Consider the following 20,709-nt stretch of genomic DNA (forward strand, 5'->3'; position numbering starts at 1 on the left):
GAGGGGCTCGGGTCGTCTACCAGGGCGGGGCCGGTGCAGGACGGCTCCCGTGGGAGTTCAGGAGCATCCGAGACGCCCATTTCCCATTTCGGTGGCGCAGTGCCCGACCTCCTTAGCTGGAGTTCCAGGGCCTCCGCCCATCCCTCGACTCTAACCCTGGTGTCCAAAAGTTCTGGCTTCGGCTTTCTCACTTGGATACTTCTGCATAATATCCTCTCGTTTCCCGCCTCAAGCCCGAGTCACACCTCTCAGTCAAGATTCACGTTTCCAAGCAGCCTTCCTAGGCATCTCAGATGGATAGCACCACCCCTTCTGCTTTCATTTAAGTTAACCCCACCCACGGCCTTGCACAGAGAAAGTACTTGACCCACGCAGGCTTATGATGAGCCCATCTTCTCCTTTTTTCTTCATATTCTTAATTATCTTAAAACTGGTTATATCTCTTCTCTGCCATCTGGGTTAAAAAGAGTCGCAAAAGATGGGGGCGGAGTCTCTTTTTTCAGAGCCTACCCAAACACACACGAAAACAACCAGAGAAAATTGCACAACCCTCGAGACTGTGTGGGCTTCCCTGGTGGATCAGTGGAAAAGAATCTGCCAGCCAATGCAGGAGATCTGTGTTCGATCCCTGGGTCGGGAAGATCTCTGGAGAAGGAGATGGCAACCGGCTCCAGTATTCTTGCCTGGAGAATCCCAGGGACAAAGAAGCCTAGGGGGCTACTGTCCATGGAGTCCCAAAGAGTCGGAGACGACTTAGTGACTAAACAGCAGCAAAAACACACACAAAAACAGCCAGAGAATTTTGCACAACCCTTAAGACCATACAGCCAAAACAGAGTTCTCCTTTAGGGAGCAAGCCAGGATATCTTTTGGGGAGTGGGTGGGCTGGCTCCATCCTGTGCCACGCCTCTGAACCAGGAATGCTAGCAAGTGGATCATGGCCTCACTCTTGGGGGCTGACCACCGACTAAACCCCAGCGGGTGCCTCACCTGCCTCGGCAAAGTCAGAACACTCTTGAGCACTCACAGTCCTGCTCCAACAAGTCCTTCATACTGCTATCCCATACTTCCTCGCCTGCCCCCTACTCTCACCACACTGGACCCCTGTACTTCCCAACTGTGCTTATGCACATCCTCCCCTTTATCTGCTAGGTGCATTCTTATCCATTAAGGCCTGACTCAGATCCCCAGGCTGCTCTCCGCAGAGCAGCCCCAGGATCATTGTTATGCATCAGTATTTCAGCACCGGGTGAGCAGGTTCTATTTGTTTCCAGGGGAGGCAATGTAAGGGTAGTAGCTGTTAGTTAGATTTTCCTGCTTGCTAACTGTGCCTTTCTATCTGTGGGTGAGAATTAGATGAGCTGGTAGATGTAAGATACTTACATCAGTGCCTGGCACTTGAGGTATACTTATTAAAAGTTAGCTCTCTCGATGCTATTAGAACATCTTGGGGTGGTGGATAGTGACTGGAAGGAGAGGGGGCTTCTGAGTTTCTTCTGAGGTTCTCTTCTTGATCTGGACACTGGTTTTAGATTGTGAAAACTCACTGAGCTGAATTTCACATACTTATGATATATGCAATTTCCACATGTATAGTATACGTTAACACGTGCTAAGCCTGCTAAATTGCTTCAGTCATGTCCGACTCTTTGAGACCCCAGTGGACTGTAGCCCGCCAGGGTCCTCTCTTCATGGGGTTCTCCAGACGAGAATACTGGAGTGGGTTGCCATTTCCTATTCCAGGGGGTCGTCCTGATAATAAGTATTTTTTAAAGTTAGTTATTACTAGCTAAGAAAGAGACACCGCTCATCTCCGTGACAACAGAAATGGAATCTCAGCTTATCCTGGCGCCTTGCCCAGCATCATGCATACTGGAAGGACCCTGCTAATAGGTGTTGAATTGCTCTGAGTGAACTGGGAGCAACAGAGACCAACTGGGGAGGTGGAATCACAAGGGGCAACACCTGCCTTTATACTTGACAGTGCAGGGAACTCAGGATGTTGGGTCCAGGTTCAGCTACCTGGACCCCAACTAAAGAGAACGCCTCTAGTCTTTTCTATCTTTCATGTGGGGAAGTTGGTTTTTACTTCCCGCCCTCCTTGGATTTGCTTTTAAAAAGATGGAAGTTCAGCTCTGGTTCAGACCTGGCCATCCCCACTGCCTGCCATGACCCTTCACCCTTCCTGCAGCAGCCCGTGTCCACTTGGCATGAAAGAAATGTTATCCAAGTATCCATGTATCCAAGTATCCATGACTATGGATGTTTCAGCACATTGGCTGTGCCCTGGTGTCAGAGTCAGGGACAGCAGCCTGGAGCTCTCTTTCAGGCAGCCCGAGGTGACATTTCTACACTAGGAAAGTCCTCTTACTTTCCTCTGCTGGGGTCACCCACTTCCTGGAAGATCTCCCCCTCTCCTTCCTCTCTAAATCTCTGTCTCAAGGTAGAGGTCACCAGAGCAAGAGTCCTCCATGGGCCCATGCCTGGAAGGCAGGCAGAGCTGGGAGGTGGGGAGTGGGGTGAGCTGGATGCTTCCAGACCAAGCTCAGAGCTTGGGCAGCATACTGGATCCAAGTACCCACAGAGTATTCATGCTCCTCTGTTCCAGGTTAGGAAATGACAGGGTAAGACAGGCCTGCGCTTCAAACAAATTCTTCCACTCGGTTTTTATGGGGCTTACCTGAGTTTACCTGGAGTAAACCTGGAGTTTACCTGAGTCGGTTTTTTAAATATTGAAGAAGAAATCTTTGCTCAGTGATCAGTTCACTTGGCAGCATCCAGACCAATGCAGTTGTTGCATCTTAACACATTATATTTTTGCTTCAGTATTCTTTCTTTTTTAACATTTTATTGACCAGGGGCTTTTTACAGAAATTAACACCTGTGACCGATGATTTGTTATGTAAGTGAATATTGAAATGTCTCTGGTCAATAATGTCCAAGTAACAAAAGATTTATTAACATGTTTCTGGTCAATAAGTTGTTTAAGCAGAAACCTAACCTCTGCTCAAGGTCTCAGGAGGAACTAAAGGGGAACATCCTGCTGCAGCTGAGGATAAAGGGAACTACAGTTTGTTGGGTGCCTGACATCTACCTGCTATTACACTACTCACATACACTGCTGCTGTTTCTCCCGCAAGTTGGATATTGTCCAGAGAGGGGGAAATGAGACTGCAAGGAGTTAGATAACTTGCCTAAAGTCATATCGATGGTAAGCAGGAGATCTGGGTTTCAAGTTTTAAACCTGCACTCATCCTGTCCCTCTGATGGTTCTCCCAAGTACCTGAAAACTCCCGCCATCATTTAGATTCCTGTTAAGAAAGCAGTCTGGGAAAGTTCTAAGAACCAGGACCTGTTCATGACATTCTTTTCTTCAGCCCTGGCAGCTGTGAGAGCTTGTTTATGTCAAGAGGTAGACTACTGGGTCAGGTACCTGAGTGACTAGGGTGATTGGGGCTCTTCTTACCAATTGGCATTGAATTTGAGCATGAGAGAGAAATAAATCACTTTACCTTGGGTTGTCTGTTACTGCAGCATAACCTCACCTCTCCTATCACATCAGAAATCAAATATGTTTCTGTACATATCAACTTCTAATAAAAACAATCAAATAGGAGTTTTCCAAAATAAGTGACCACTTAAAAATAAGTACAAGATGCATAATCAGTGCATCTTTATGGCCTTAAGAAATAAAAAAGTATTTTTAGAAACCATGGGCAAGAGTGACAAAATAATTCAATGAAGAAAGAAAGCCCTGTATGTCTTTGCAACAAATAGGTCTGGGGCAATTGGATGTCCCCATATAAAAGAATGAAGTTGGGCTCCTACCTCACCCCATATGTAAAAATCAACTCAAAATGGAACAAAGAGTTACATGTAAGGACCAAACTACAAAATTCTCAGAAGAAAATGTAGAGGTAAATCTCCCAGTCTTTTGAATTTGGCAATGGCTTCTCAGCTATGGCATCATATGCCTGGACAACCAAAAATAAATCAATAAATAAATTGGGCTTCATAAAAATTAAAAACATTTGTGCTTCAAAAGACACCATCAAGAAGGTGAAAAAAATAAACTGAAAAAGACAATTCACTGAATGGGGAAAATATTTATAAATCATATATGTGATAAGAAAATTCTGTCTAAAATATAAAAAGAGTTCTTACAACTCAAGAATAAAAAGAAAGCCTAATTTTTTTTTTTAAATGGGCAGAGAATCTGAATAGACATTTCTCTAAAGAAGAAAAACAAATGGCTAGGTGAAAGAAGCCAGAACTGACACCTGCTCCAACAAGGATGGACCTTGAAGACACTATACTGAGTTGAAAGAAGCCAGTTCAAATGATATGACTCTAGAATAGGGAGGTTTATAGAAATTTGGAAGTAGATGAATAGTTGCCTTAGGCAGGGGGGAGGGTGGGGGCTTGGGGGAAGGACCCTAGGGGCAGTGGGACAGGACTATTATGAGTAAAGGGGTTTCTTTTTGGAGGAATGAATGGTTTCAAAAATTGAGTAATGGTATTGACTGTACAACCCAATGAATAGACTAAAATTTTTGAATTGTACACCTTAAGTGGGTGAATTATACAGTATGTTAATTATATCTCAGCAGAGCCAATTCATTGGGAAAGACCCTGATGCTGGAAAGATTGAGGGCAAGAGGAGAAGGGAGTGGCAGAGGATGAGAGGTTGGATGTCATCACTGACTCAATGGACATGAGTTTGAGCAAACTCTGGCAGATATGAAGGACAGGGAAGTCTGCCGTGCTGCAGTCCATGGGGTTGCAAAGAGTTAGATATAACTTAGTGACTGAATAACAAAGAGTTGTAAAACACAAACACAATAAAAGGAAGAGAAAAAGAATGAAGCATAAAAAGAATCAATGGGTTAACTTTAGAAGAGAAGACCAAGTGATGGAAAAAGGAAAACTGAGGTCAGGAGGGTCTGATGGCTGACCCTTGGTCAGTGGGTCCCCTCCTGCTCACCGAGTCCCCATATCCAGCCCTTGGTGGGATATGGTGGTGACGGAGAATGCGGATAGAGAGGCTGGGCCAGGTGACTGCTCAGTGAGGAGACAAGACAGACACAGGAGAGGCGCTTAACACCATGAGGAAGACCCCCCGGGGGCCTCCAAGGAGGACCTCAGAAGAGGGTTCATTTCTAATTGTGCTTCTGAAGGATTGTGGAAAGTCCAGGGGTGAGTCCATCCAGTTCCCACTTGCTTTGACTGCCTCCTAGACACTAGGGATCCTGGAGAGAACTGTGCCCTGAACTTGGGGTTCCTCCTGGAGAAGTCCCTTATAGACCAGGGTCTCCATCATGGTTGAGTGATTCAGAGGTGAAGGCGGGCTTTCAGAGAACAGTAAACACTTCAGCTGAGTTGCCAGTGTCCTGGCCCCTGAACCTTCCATAGGAGGGAGGCACTGGGGTGGGGGAAGGCAGCCTGGACTCTGGTTCCTGCCTCACCACTAAGTACCTGTGTGCCAAGCTCCTTACTCTTCATGTGCCTCAGTTTCCTCTTCTGCAAAATGAGATCTGAAGCCATGCAGATGGGGTCCTGGCAGGTCCAGCAGAACCTGACAGAGCAAGGGCCCCTGAGCTTCGACCGCAAGGACTGTTGGATTGGAAATGACCAGCCCTGTGAATGCAGCTGCTTGTGTGCGCCCAGGCAGCCCACAGCATGGAGGGCACTGATGCAAGCCTGCTTGCTGTTTTGAGCCACTCAGCTTTGGGGTGGTTAGTTACACAGCATTAGATTACTGTAGGGGACAGCTGTAGGAGACAAGATGTTTGCTACCTGGGCAAACCATGCTGCCACGATCAGTATTAGACCAGGAAGGCTGTCAGCGCTAATCTAGAGGAAGGAAGAAGTTCATTAGCCATCAGCCTAGGAACTTGGAGGTCTCTCTTAAGGACTGTGATGCAGGAAGAGACTCCAAAGAAGTTGGGTGAAAGAAACCACCTTCACACATTCTCCTTGGTGGCTTATACAGGCCCATCCATAGTTATACATGGATAATATATAATCCCTCTGTGCCCAGCCCCAGGATGGTACATGTGCCAGATGATAAATAGCATGGCTAGTCTATCAGAGTGGGGGGCAGGCAGAGATGTGCTCAGCAGCAGAGTCAAAAAATGGATAATCCGACGTACACTCAGGAAGTGATAACATGCAGTGATAAAGCACCCATTCAATGGGCTTTACTATGTGCAGCCCTGAACTGTGTGACAGAACAAGTCACCTGGAGAGATTCAGCTTCCTTGTCAGGAAAATGGGGATGAAACATCTCCTGGAAGCAGGGAGAGGATGAAATTGGATAATGAATGTAAAGTGGGAGCCCAGGGGCAAGAGGACACCCAGTGTGGGCTTCGGGATGAGGACCAAGGCCAGGGCTGGGACTGTGATGGTCTTCATGATAGTCTCCAGGGTCTTTTGTTGTGGCAGATTCTTTCCCACCACAGTTTACTACCTCTGTTATTAAAACGAGCTGGAGTGCATGGTTGGTGTATGAGGGGGACTGGCCTGAAAGCCTAAGGCACAGCTAGGAGTCACACACAGATGGAGGAGAGGGACCTCTAACCAAATCCTATTTTGTAGTCATTCAGGAAGAACTGAGGCAAGAGGACCCAGACCCCTTAACCCATGCCAGCGTGGCTCATGGTTCCACCCAGGCCTTCTACCTCACCAAGGTCCCATGTGCTCTAGGTCTCTGAGTGAAATGGTCCTCATGGACAAGGAGGTGCAGCCTCCATGGACGGAGAGTGAAGACAGCTCAATGAGCAGGTGCCACCTGGGGAGGGGAGAGACCTGGTTCTTCCTCTTGAGATGGGCACTGCCATCACCACCATCATGATCACCACCACCATCATCACTATCATCATCACCACCATCACCATCATCACCATCACCACCACCATCATCATCAAGACAATATTTACTAGGTACCAACTCCATTCTTTACACATGTTAATTCCTTGCATCCTCACACCAAGTTTGTACGGTGGGTGTTCTTATTACCACAGTTTTACAGAGGAAGAAACTGAGGCACAACGGGTTGAGTAACTTGCCCTGGACTATGCACTAGTGAGCAGCAGAAGCCCCGAGCTTCCACACTCCAGAGTTGGAGCTGTCAGCTTGGCCTCACATGGAAACTAGAGAAACAGCTTCCATGACAGTACAAACAGGTGAAGGGCCCCTCTTTGACCAAAGGATAGGTTTGGCGGCTTGGCTGGCAGGGCCACTGCCCCTTCCTTCCCCAGCTCACTTCCTGAAGCTGCGCTTGTTAACACCACCTTGGTGCCAGGAGTCTGGATGGCACACAGCAGACACACTCAAGGAGACAGGGTCATGTCTGGCCTGAGGACCCTCTAAGCAGGGCCAGCCAGGCCAGTCTGTGCCCGGGCTTTATTTTAACCCAGAACCCTAAAACCCCTAAAAGACAGAGTAGCCAAGTGGTAAGTGCTCAACTCAGGAGGCAGAAGGGCTGGGCAGTGTTTCCAGCTCTGACACTTTGGAAAGGCTCTCTTCTCTAAGCCTCAGTGTCTTAATCTATAAAACAGGGATGATTATAGGAGCTGTATCCCAGGGTAAGCTCGAAACCTGGTGCCCAAAAGGTGTTAGCTCCTTGTTGTAGCTAAACAATAGGGCAAGGTGACTTGACTAGTCCATATCTTGGCCAAGGGAGCCGTAAAACTCAAGCACAAGCCAGCAAAACTCCAGCTGAAGCCCCTGGCCTGGGGATCTGAGTGTCAGACCCTCCATGGGGTCTCAGAGGGCAGGCCTGGGGACTTGGCAAAGCCCTCATGGCAGGGATGAAATCCTCTTCATGCAGGATATCTCAATTTTGGAGAATGGCTCTTTTATGGGCTGAGTGGTGTCTTCCCCCTGCCCCTCCCCCACCAAATCCATGGATTGAAGCCCTGATTCTCAGGACTTGAGATTGCTACTGTAGTGTTTGGAATCAGGGCCTTTAAAAAAGTGATTAGATGAAAATGAGCTGTTAGGGTGAAGCCTAACCCAAAGTGACTGTGTCTTTACACAAAGAGGAAATCTGGACACCAAAGAGACAGCAGGGGTGAGCACACTGAGAAAGGCCATGTGAGGATACAGCAAGACGAAGTCATTTAGCAAGATACGGAGAGAGGACTCAGGAGGAACCAAACCTGCTCACACCTTGATCTCAAACTTCTAGCCTGCAGAACTGTGAAAAAATAAATGTCTGTTATTTCAGCTGTTAGGTCTGTGGTACTTTGTCACCTGGCAGTAACAAAGACAAACTGACTAAGACCATCTTTGTCTTCTAAGTTCAGCTCCTCACCTATCCATGCATCTCTTTACCTGGCTGAGGGATTATAGACCTTCAAGTGCAGAATTCTATGGGAATGAGATGATTAGATAGCATCACCAACTCAATGGACGTGAATTTGAGTAGACGCCAGAAGATAGTGAAGGATAGGGGAGCCTGGCGGGCTCCAGCCCTTGGGGCTGCAAAGAGTCCGACACGACTTAGTGACTGAACAACAACAACCATGTTCAAGGCCACCCTTGCCAAGTCAGGTTCCAACCCCACCCCCAGTGGATCTTTCCAGGGAGGATCTTGGGAAGTTCCAGGCTTTCGGGTCTCGAGAGTATCACAGGCACTTTCCAGGCTGCAGATGGCCTCTCTGCCATGCACCCTACTGCCCAGTGGAGTCACAATGAAGAACACGTATGTCAGGACTTCCCTGGTGGGCCAGTGATTAATTAACAGTCTGGCTTGCAGTGCAGGGGACACAGGTTCGACCCCTGGTCAGGGAAGTAAGATCCCACATTCCTTAGGGCAACTGAGCCTGTCCTGCAATGAAAGATCCAGCATAACGCAACAAAGATCCTGTGTGTCACAACTAACACCCAACACAGCCAAATAATAAATAAATATTTTTAAAAAGAAGAATAGGAGTGTTTACCCAGAAGGCACACTCAAAATACATTTATTAAAACTGCTGTGTTGTACTTTTTTTTGATGAACAAATACTATTCATTTTTTTTAAATGTGATAATCTGATTAAAGAGAAATGAGCATATTCTCTTGAAGGTGACAACAGAGTCAAAAGATTGGGTGTCTACAATGAAGACCACTTTGAAATCACCATCCTGACAACTGCTGTGACCAAACCCTGAAACTTCAGCATCAGTGGTAACAGGAGCTGGAAAGTCCCCCGTTTAGAGAAGCAACAAGCAGCTTCCTACAAATAACAGATCATTACCGAGGTCACTAGTGGAGGCTTGTCAGATCATGTTCTCGAATCATGTGTTACCGAAAAGAAGAAAAGGCTATCAAAAGGGAAAGCACAATGGTTTAAGCTGCAACCATCTCGGAGAAGCAGAACTGACACAGTGAACTCAGGAAGTTTTAGACACCTTAGGTGCTAAACGTTGCTACTGAGAAAAACAAAAACAGCGGCCAAGGAAAAGCACAGATGTGTTACACACACATGTGTTGCCCCCCCGACCCCCCAGGCTGGTCTCTCTTTGACACCCTGGTTGGTTCCTCACAGTGTGGCCATGACCCCACGCAGGCCTGCAGCTCACCAGCTTCTGGACCGTTGATGCCGAGTCAGCAGCCCCTGGTTTGGCCCTGCTGCCCACGGGCCTGAGAAGTACCATCCACATCAAAGTGAAATCCCCTGGGATGCTTTCCTGAGAAATGCAGCCCCACCCATAGATCCTCCACGCTTTAACTCGCTTTCAAGTAACTTAATGTCAGGGCCTTTCAGCAGATATAAAATGAGCTCCTCTTCACCTTCTTACTGGGAATCAAACCTGAGGATGCTGAGGAAGAAATGATGTCTGTGGGCGCAATCAGAGGACCTGGAGGTTCACATGTCCTGCTGCATGACTGCTCTCTGCTCTGAGTTTTCTATTTTCCTGCCACTTTTCCAAAAAAGTGAAGTGAAAGTGTTAGTCGTTCAGTTGTGTCCGACTCTTTGCAACCCTATGGACTGCCCCGCCAGGCTCCTCAGTCCGTGGAATTCTCCAGGTAAGAATGCTGGAGTGGACAGCCATTTCCTTCTCCAGGGGAACTTCCTGACCCAGAGACTGAATCCAGGTCTGCATTGCAGGCAGATTCTTGACCATCTGAGCCACCGGAAAGCCTCGTGAGAAATGCACCAGCCATCTCCAAGTTCCAGGGCACTGGGGGCTTTGAATGCGCCAGGCCCAACCTCATAGGGCCATGTCTACAGCACTTCTGGGAAGGCCCTGCTCAGAGTGTCCCTGGCTTTAGCTTATTTCCCAGGGGCCCTGGCCAGGCCTTCTGATGTCATAATAAACATCATCAAGCTTATAAAATTAGAGCATCAATGCATTTTTTATGTCTTGGAATCTCACTGAATTGTTAACATCATAGAGGATGGCTGAACGCTGCATCCATGTCTTCCTTTTCTCTTAACGGTGAATTATTGAGCAGGGATGATCTTTGCCCAGGCCCCCACCCCAGCTCTGAGATTCCTGTCTACACTTGGTTTGTCAGATCCATTTGCAAGGTCAGATCCATTTCTGTCAGTGTTGGGGGAGGAAAGGAGCATTGTTGGAGGAGGGGGCACTGGTGAGGGGGCTCCCAGCCCCCAGTACGGGAGAGGGAGATGGGGAGAGCTTAGGGGAGGGAGTTGACTGGGCAGCAGCTTCAAAGGGAGCCGCTCATAACCCTTCAGCAGCAAATGGAGCCACCAGAACACTTTAGTGAGGAGAGAACACTGCTGGAGCGGGGGGGTGGGGGTTGCTGTCTGCAGAATGGAGACAGGATGAAGGTTCATTTACAGAGCATCACGGGCCATGGCACAGGTGAGTAATTTAAAGAGGTAATTGAGATAATATGTCAGAATAATAACCTTAGCTGTCAAAGGCTCTTAAAATTTCTCATTTGATTTCACATTTAAGTGGATGGATCTGCAATCTAGTGAATTTCACATCCCTGCCCAGGAAATCTTGAGCTTTGCACAGTATTCTCTGCAGAAGACAAAGTAGTCGCCCAAACCATTTTTCATAATAAAATGTGTTCTTTGGGCCGAAAGACTTGCTGAGTGCTACACAAGATCTGCATATGGGCGACACTTTAAAAACAACAGCAACAACAACAGCAAAAACCATGTCAGACACATAGCATTTCTTCTCTCAACAAGAACAGCAGAAAGGAATTGGTCTGCTGGGGTGAGGAGCAGGGGAGACAGGCAAGAACCAGGTAGGGGCAGAGGAGGGGAGGTGCAGTTCTGCACAGTAGAGATTTTAACCTTGACTGAAGAGAAGACTGGCTTTTGTCCTTGCCTTCTGGGAGGTGAGCTCCATGCCCTTGAAACGCCACATCAGCTGGGAGTGGCTTAGTTTGCCTGAGTCACTGGATAGTCCTATAATATGATTTAAGGTAAGAGCTAGTTATACTGGATAGTTGTGGGGTTGGGGCTGGCCAGTCTAGAAGGATCAACTATGTGATTTAGGGTAAAGGCTTTCAGTCACATGGTATCAACCAACTCAGGAGAGACTGGAGACTCAAGCTGAGATCAGCCACATGGGCAGTTGCTCACATCTATGTAACTGTTTTTCAGTCACTCAGTCATGTCCGACTCTTTGCAACCCCATGGCCTGCAGCACACCCAGCTTCCCTGTCCTTCACTGTCTCCCACAGTTTGCTCAAAGTCATGTCCATTGAGCCGATGATGCCATCTAACCATCTCATCCTCTGTTGCCCCCTTTTCCTCCTGCCTTCAGTCTTTCCCAGCATCAGGGTATTTTCCAGTGATGTTCTTTGCATCAATGGCCAAAGTATTGGAGCTTTGTGATGGAGCTCCAATACTATGTGATGGAGCCCCAATAAAAACTCTGGACACCAAGACCCAGGGGAGCTTCCCTGATTGGTGATTCTCCATTAACACTGTCATACATTGATCCAGGGACATTAATGCTGACTATGACTCCATGGGAGAAGACAGGGGAAGCTGGATGTTTGGTGCCCTCTTGGATCCCGCCCTGCACACTTCTTCTCTTGGCTCATTTCCATCTGGGTCCTCTTAATGGAATTAACTGTAACTATGAGTATAACTTGGAGAAGGCAATGGCAACCCACTCCAGTACTCTTGCCTGGAAAATCCCATGGACAGAGGAGCCTGGTGGGCTGCAGTCTGTGGGGTCGCTAGGAGTCGGACACGACTGAGGGACTTCACTTTCCCTTTTCACTTTCATGCATTGGAGAAGAAAATGGCAACCCACTCCAGTATTCTTGCCTGGAGAATCCCAGGGACGGCAGAGCCTGGTGGGCTGCCATCTATGGGGTCGCACAGAGTTGGACACGACTGAAGTGACTTGGCAGCAGCAGCAGCATGAGTATAACTTCAGCTTCTTCGGCATCAATGGCTGGGACATAGACTTGGATTACTGTGATATTGAGTGGTTTGCCTTGGATACAAATTGAGATCATTCTGATATTTTTGAGATTGTACCGAAGTATTTCAGATTCTTTGCATTTTGGATTCTTTTGTTGACTATGAGGACTACTCCATTTCTTCTAAGAGATTCTTGCCCACAGTAGTAGATATAATGGTCATCTGAATTAAAATCACCCATTCCAGTCCATTTAAGTTCACTGATTCCTAAAATGTCAGTGTTCACTCTTGCCATCTGTTGACCACTTCCAATTTACCTTGATCCAGTTTCCTATGCAATATTGTTCTTTAGAGCATCAGGCTTTACTTTCACCACCAGACACACCCACAACTGTCATTTCTGCTTTGGCCCAGCTTCTTCATTCTTTCTGGAGCTATTTCATCAATCTTCCGCAATATTGTATTGCACACCTACTGACCTGGGGGGGGCTTGTGAGTATAACAGCTTTCAGGAGCTCTGTGAGTCCTGTCAGTGATTAAAACCAAGCATGGATTGTGAGTTGACCAACTCTTTGCACATTCTTTCTACCTATGAAGGGCATTTCTATGAACAAACATCGTTTCCATGGTCAGCCCCTATCAAGTGCATTCTCTTCCTGATGGAACACAGAGGGACTCCCAGGCCCTCATACACGCTCACCTAATGCTCAGAACCTGCCCCTATGGGGCACTCATCACACCAACTGTCCTGTCTGGCTTGCCTCATGTCCTGGGCCATGCCCTCCTGGAAGCAGGGGCATGCCCAGTTGACCCATAAGGCCCTGAATCCAGGAGAGTGCCCTTCAGATGGCTGGGACTCAGCAGGTACCAGTGACAGTGGGCAGGTGTACAGGTTGCCTTCTGCCAAAACTGCTTCTTCCAATGTGGTTTATGACCTGGTTGAGGGGTGAGGTGCCTACCTAAGAAAGCGGGGCCATAAGTGCCAGAGGAGGTGGGTATTATGAGGCCTCAACAGGAGCTTGAACATGCTCCAACATGAACATGAAGCTGCTGGCATGGGGCCTCGCTGGAATGGCTGTCACCATCATACCAGAGCATTTTGGTGCGCTGAATTCCATGGGAATGACTGTGGATAGGCAGGTTTTCATGGCCCCCAGCTCTGCTACCCACCTACCAACTCATTCATTCACTCATTCATTCACTGACAATGCTAAGCTGGGACTGAGTCAGGCAATGAGGAAGTCACAAGGGGTCAGATGAGGCTCTCCTCCAGACCCCAGAACTGTGACACACCATATGATGACTTGCCAGGGACCTGTTGGGAAGTCCCATCCTCTCTGAGGTCCAGAGGGGAGATGGGTCTGAGTAGCTCGGGGAGGAAATTTGCTTTTTATCTTTTCCAACTCCAGGGAGCTGAGCCGTGAATTCTCTGTTCTCACTAAGTGGCACCATAAAAGCTCTGAAGGCAGCCTCAAGGACACATTTAATAAAGGTCAAGCATCTGCATTCTTGTCTTAGGTTTTTTGCCTGAAGCTTGTCCAGTGATGGAGAGACCCAAAAGGGGTTGATGGTGCCTGGTCAGCTCTAGACACCTGCCCCAACCGCTTTTGACATCAGGGGCCATGCAGCCTAAAGCTGCAGTCAGTCAGCAATGAGGACGATGGTCACAAAGACATCACTGGCTGTCCACCGACCCATCTATCCATCCACCTACCCATCCATCCATCCATCTATCCTCCCATCCATTCACTCATCCATCCACTCACCCATCCATCCATTCACTCATCCATCCATCTATCTATCCCTTGAAGAAATACTTATTGGGCAGGTACTATGTTCATGGCCTCTTGGGGCAAGCTTATAATTAAGATAAAAACCCTTGGCCTTAGGACTCAGCTAGATTCTCCCCTTTGTCAATTTCATCCACACCCCTTGACCCACTTCTTTCATGCAGACATGTCACAGACATCCCCTGCCCACATGCTTCTCTGAGCTATGGATCCTAAGTCCACTTACTTGCTATTGACTTCTCCCATGGAGAAGGCCCTGCAAACTCAGCCCAACTCGTGACAGGTCTTCCTCCAGGGTGAATGACATGGAGCCCCCTTACCTAACCAATCTATAAGTCCTACTGATGCTACCTCCTGAATCTCTCTTGACTGCCTCCCTTCTTTCCAGAACCACCAAGTCCAGCATCATCTCAAACCTGGAGGATTCACTGGTCTACCCTCGTCTGCTCTGGCCCTCCTTCAATCCATTCTCTATCCAAGAGCCAAGAGCACTTTTCGAAATGCAAACTTGGTCATGTCTCTGCCCCTCCAACCCTCCATGGCTTTCCTCTCCTTGGGGATAAAGCCAGTACTTCTCATCCTGGCTGGTACTTGGGGATCCCTCTAACCTGTCTGGTCTGATCCCCACTCCCTCTCCACCTCCGCAGCCCTCACATCCTTCCTTCAAAGCTCCTTCCCACCACAGGGCTGTCTGTTCCCTGAGCTTTTCCCTCCCTCTTCATGGAGTTAATTTCTGTCCCTCCCACAGATCTCAGTTCAGGGGTGACTTCTTCAAGAAGTCCCCCCACCCACACACATCTCTTCCTAACCCTCCATCACATATGTGCATAAGCTTGCTTGTGCACAGGCTTGATGGTCAGTTCTGACTTTTTTCCTCACAGGGACCTCATCTGCTCTTGTTCATCCATTCCGTTGTTCCGATTCCAGCCCTGGCCCAGTATCTGGCATCCAGTGGGGGGTTCCAGCACCAGTTAGTGAATAAATGATAACACAAAAAGGATTGCTAGGGGAGGAATTTACAAACGGTAGTGGGAAAGTCAAATAAAAAGAAGGCATCCTGAGTGGCAGGGAGGAGGGCAAGGGGAGGGGAAGTCAGCCTTCAGAGCAGACAGGCCTTAGAGTAGAAATTTTCAATAGAGCCAGAGTTCTTTAAAGTGACCACAGGGGAAAAAAATCCTGAGGGGCCAGAGGGAAGAGCATGTGTGAAGGCCCAGAGGTGAGAAACAGTACAGTATGTTTGGGGAAGTCTGGGTATTTTGGTAGAGAAGAGGGGAGAGCCTTGTGTAGGGGCAGAGGTGGGAGAGCGGAAGATGAGGCAAGAAAGACAGGCTGAAGTCAGCTTAGGAAGGGTGCTGGGGTCAGATTGCAGAGTCAGGATTGACCCTGACCTTCCCAGGTGGCCACGCCCCTCCCCACAGGTGCTACTGGCAGCCCTGCCTCCGTCTCTAACTCGTTGTGCGGCACTGGGCTACAGTCACCAGTTTTCAGGTCTTTCCCTTCCAGGGGACAGCACCTTGCACTATGCCTGGCACACAGCAGGTGCCTGGCAATCTTTTCTGAAAACATCAGTGAGATGCAGCCTGGATGGGTGTGGTGGTGGAGAAAGTGGCAGCAGGAATGGAGCCCTCCCAATGGGGAGGCTCAAGCCCCAGGGATGTGATGCTCAAGGCCTGCAATATAAAAATGGCAAAGAAACGGAAAATGGGAGGAGGAAGCCCTGTGGGTTTTATAGGTCTTCACTTACAAACTTCTTGGCTTGGTAGAGAGAGGATCGTGGGGAAGAAAGCAGCAGGAACAAAGGCTGTTTCTAGCTTTGCAGGCCTCTGGCAGATGCAGCACAATTACAGCAGGGAGAAGAGGCCAGAGGAAGACTCCCATTGTGATGAGGTCAAGAGCAGATGGGTGGGTTGAGAGCCACGTGTATGCACTGCTATATTTAAAACAGATAACCAACAAGGATCTACTGTACAGCACAGGGAACTCTGCTCAGTGTTATGTGGCAGTCTGGATGGGAGGGGAGTTTGGGGGAGAATGGATACTTGTATATGTATGGCTGAGTCCCTTTGCTTTTGTTGTGCACCTGAAACTATCACAACATTATTAATCGACTGAGTGTGTGCTAAGTTGCTTCAGTCATGTCCAAGCCTGTGGCCCCGTGGACTGTAGCCCGCCAGGCTCCTCTGTCCATGGGATTCTCCATGCAAGAATACTAGAGTGGGTTGCCATTTCCTTCTCCAGGGGATCTTCCTGACCCAGGGATGGAACCCAGGTCTCTTATGTCTGCTACATTGGTAGGCGAGTTCTTTACCACTAGCACCACCTGGGAAGTCCCATAACTGGCTCTACTCCAATACAAAATAAAGTTAAAAAAATAAAAAATAAAAGGAGGGTTGATCCGGAAAAAAAAAAAAAAGAGCAGATGGATGGGGTCAAACCACCTGTGTATGATTCTTTCTACATCACGTGCTCACTACATGTCTAAGTCCCCATCTATATGATGGGGACTTTGTTGTTTTGTTCTTTAGTGACTAAGTTATGTTCGTCTCTTTGTGACCCAATGGACAGTAGCCCGCCAGGTTCCTCGGTCCGTGGGATTCTCCAGGCAAGAATACTGGAGTGGGTTGCCATTTCCTTCTCCAGGGAAACTTCGTAGGTCGTTGGGAAGTCTGAGTGAGTTAGTACACATAAACGCTTCATGGATAAGGCCTGGCAGTTGGTGGCACATGGATGTCAGCTACCGTAACCCCTGGCTGGACAGCTCTGTGCCAAGAGACAGGTTTTGCTAAAAGGGATAATCACATGGCTCAGAGGTCTGTCAGCTCTCCTTCACGTCTCAAAGCCCAGGAATGCAGCTTTGGTGCCTCTGACGTGACACAAGACATCAGCAGCGCCACCGAATGGGGTGAGGACCCATCTCAGACCCAGACAGGAGAAAGGACACTCGGGAGCCCTTTCCATCTTTCGATGGAACTGGCCCAGGGCCTTGACCAGCTGGTTTCTCACCTGCCCTGTATCACAGCTCCTGGAGTCTGTGAGTCTGGCCGTGGGATGGAGAAGGGGAAGTGGGTGGGGGAAGTCGGGCCCACTGATCTAGAGTCAGGAGGACGTCTGTCCTGATTCAACAGTGATTTGTGGCCAATCACTGCTCTTCTGTGAACCCAGATTCCTTCCACGAGGATGAGGAGGTTGGAGGATGTGACAGCTGCTTCTTTCAAGTTCTGTCTCTCAAAGATTCTGTTTTTGGTGTGTCCACTCTGCCACGGATTTTTAAAAATCTCTCCCATTATTAAATACAGAACATCTGACACATGCCTGCCTATCCGTTTTTTCCCCTCAAACAAGGACTTCGAGTTCACAAGTGGAGCATGTTGGCAATGGAGAAAGCTGGTCTCCAGCCTGTCAGACTATTCTGAAAGTCCTGTTTTCACAGAGGCAGGAGACAAGGTCTGTCACTGGGCTGCTTGGAAGGGATCAGAAACGTGTATTTTTAGGAGTTTTTAAAAAGAGAAGCCTTACGTGGGGCCCCAGCCAGAGGCCATTTTGCCTTTTCAGTCCTGTGAGGAGCTGAAAGGCTCGTGGGGGAGGCTGGGGTCTCATCTCACTCAGCTCCTGGACTCCAGGACCTGGCTTCCTCCCAGAGACCGCACCAGCACCCACTCCACTCCCAGCCCCTTCTCTTTGCTGACGGATGCTGTCCTGGGCCGCCCCATCTCAGGACCATGGTTCCTACTGCTGAGTCAGCAGATCCGCACCTCTAGTCTTTCCCAGGGAGGTTCATTCTGGGAGCCGGATCCCAGGAAAGGCCAAGGAAGCCTGAAAAACCCTGGCCCGAACTGGCCATATCCCCAGGCCTGCTGGTCTCTCTGGGATCCCAGCTTTACCAAGAGGTCTTTCTTTGAGTTTAGGCCCCCTGGAGGAGAGCTGACCCATGTCCAAATGATGTGGTTTGATAACAGGAGTCTGATGTAATGGATTTAGGAGCGAGGGTGCTGCTGCCTGAGCAGGCCTGTGGGGCAGCCATTGGGGCCACCTATAGGATTTCTGCTTCCAGCCACAAGTGGTGGGGGCAGAGAGGCGTCTCCACCGGGTCTGACATCTACACGCCAGTTGGACGTGAGTCTCATTCTGTTCCTGCCTTGGGATTTGCCTCCATTCCCACACCCCAGTGGAGAGTGACTGGGAGGGAGTCAGTCTCTGGGACTCGAGCAGGTGTGCATGCCTCCCTGAGTCCGGAAGACATCCCCAGGGACCACAGACCTGTGTGCTGGTTTCCTGGGCCAACACCAGAGGGCCAAACAGGAAAGGCAGGGCCCAGGGTCTTTTCTCTTGCAGCACGAGGAGGGGTAGAGGCACAAGGTCTCCTGGGCCAGGTTTTTCCTGTCCTGTCCCAGCCTGGGGAAGGCCAGGGCTCCGAGCTCAGAGACAGGCTCTGGGAGTTTTCAGCCACTTTTCTGGGTTCTGTAAACTCAAGGAGCTCCTTCCTGCCTTGGGGTCTTTCTGTATGTGGTTTGCTCAGCCTGGAATACCCGACTCCCCTACTCCTGGCATTGACAGGCCTCCACTTCTCTTTTCTCGAAACACCCTCTTCTCCTGGTCTCCCTATGGTCAAATCCTCCCTGTTTTCCTCCTGCCTTGCTGGGTGCTTCTTTTCAGCCACTTTGCTAGCAGCTTTTCCACTTGACATCCAACTACTGCAGGATGGACTTCCTTGGAGGTCCACTGGTTAAGACTCCTCACTTCCAATACAGGGGAATGGGTTCGATCTCTGGTTAGGGAATTAGATCCCAAATGCCTCGCAGCAAAAAAAAAAAAAAGAAAAAAGAAAAAGAATACTGGGGGTGCCCATGTTTGGCCCTATGCCCTCTCTTGTCCTTTATCTGCCCTCCTTCATGGCCAACCACACCCAGACCCAGGCTTCCCTTGTGAATCAGCTGGTAAAGAATCTACCTGCAATGTGGGAGACTTGGGTTCAATGCCTGGATTGGGAGGATCCCCTGGAGAAGGGAAAGGCTACCCACTCCAGCATTCTGACTGGAGAATTCCATGGACTGTATAGTCTATGGGGTTGCAAAGAGTCGAACACAGCTGAGCAACTTTCACTGCCTGTACCCAGACCTATGACTTTAAACTCTGTTGCTGAGCAGATGACAGCTAAAGTTTATCTCCATTCTGGACCCTTCCCTGACCTGCAGACTTTCAAACCCAATGGTTTGCCTGGTGACTCTAACAACCTGTCAAACATAACATAACCAAAACCTACTCGAGAGTCCCCTCTCTCCCACTTCACTATTTCTGCAAACTCCTCCAGCTCAGGAAGTGATTCCCTGAGTCCCCAACCCCTGTTGTTTAAGCTCCAAATCTAGGCAACATACATGCTTCTCCTTCTCATCCTCCATGTTCAAATCATCAGCAGGGTCCTTGGCTCTACCCTCAAATATCTCCAAACTGTGTTTCCTGTGATTTACCATTCAGCCTCACTGGCACCACCCTCATCCCTCGCCTGCATAGATGCAGAGCATCTGGAGTGGATTCTCTGCGGGTAGAGTCACAATTCAAGCTCCAGACGACAGCTGGGGGCAGCAGGGATCTTGACAACAGAACTGAGTGTGTCCCCTCACCTGCTTATAACTCCCCCACCCCACCCTGCTGTCCTCAGGATGAAGCCCCAGCTCCCTGCCTTGGCTGGTGGCCGCCCCTCTCCCAGGCTGGGTCCCTTCTCCTTCTGCTATGCCTCCCCTTACTCTGCTCAGAAGCACAGCCCCCTCAAGTCCCCCAACTCACCAGGTGACTTTGTTCCTGTGATTCCCTCTACCTGGGATGTCCTTTCCAGGATCTCAGCCTAGCTGGCTCCTTCCCGTCGCAGCATCTTCCCAGGGGGGCCTCTGCTGGCTCCTAACCTCAAGCAGCCACCCTGGCTGCCCTCTACCAGGCGGCCACCCGTTGTAAGTGCTCTGACATTTCCTCTGTGTGTGTCCGTTATCTTTCTCCCTCCTCTGAATGTAAACTCCAGGAAAAGAAAGGGCCGCTGGAGTCTGAGCAGTGCCTGGCGAGGCAAGAAGGAACGACCTTTGTGGAAGGAGCCAAGACGAGAGGCCAGAAGCCTGATTAAGATGTGCAAGAATATTTGGGACTGAGTCAAGGTACTGGTGGGTTTCCCAGGTAGCTCAGTGGTAGAGAATCTCCCTGCCAATGCAGGAGATGCGGGTTTGATCCTTGGGTCAGGAAGATTCCCCTGGGGAAGAAAATGGCAACCCACTCCAGTATTCTTGCCTGGGAAATCCCATGGACAGAGCCTGGTGGGCTGCAGTCCATGGGGTCACAAAGAGTCTTGGACATGACTTAGCTACTAAACAATAGCAAATTAGTTAATAACAAATCTAACTAGTTAAGACAACTTCACTGGATTGGATGGGGCCCTAATCCAAAAATGGGTGTCCTTGTAAAAGGAGAAAATAGAGATACAGATACAGAGAAAGAAGATGCCATCTGATGATGGAGGCAGTGATTAGAGTTATGTTGCTACCAGCCAAAGAGCACCAAGGATCGCTGGTGGTCACCAGAAGCTG

General features: G+C 49.0%; 1 protein-coding gene across 1 annotated transcript in view; it reads right to left on the reverse strand.

Annotated features, from left to right (window-relative positions):
• CAMTA1 (calmodulin binding transcription activator 1) overlaps positions 1-20,709 on the reverse strand; it is a 943,590-nt gene that overhangs the window by 62,367 nt on the left and 860,514 nt on the right. The gene's annotated exons all lie outside the window — the stretch shown is intronic.

This window comes from Muntiacus reevesi, chromosome 5, assembly GCF_963930625.1.
Source record: "Muntiacus reevesi chromosome 5, mMunRee1.1, whole genome shotgun sequence".
Lineage (NCBI taxonomy): Eukaryota > Metazoa > Chordata > Mammalia > Artiodactyla > Cervidae > Muntiacus > Muntiacus reevesi.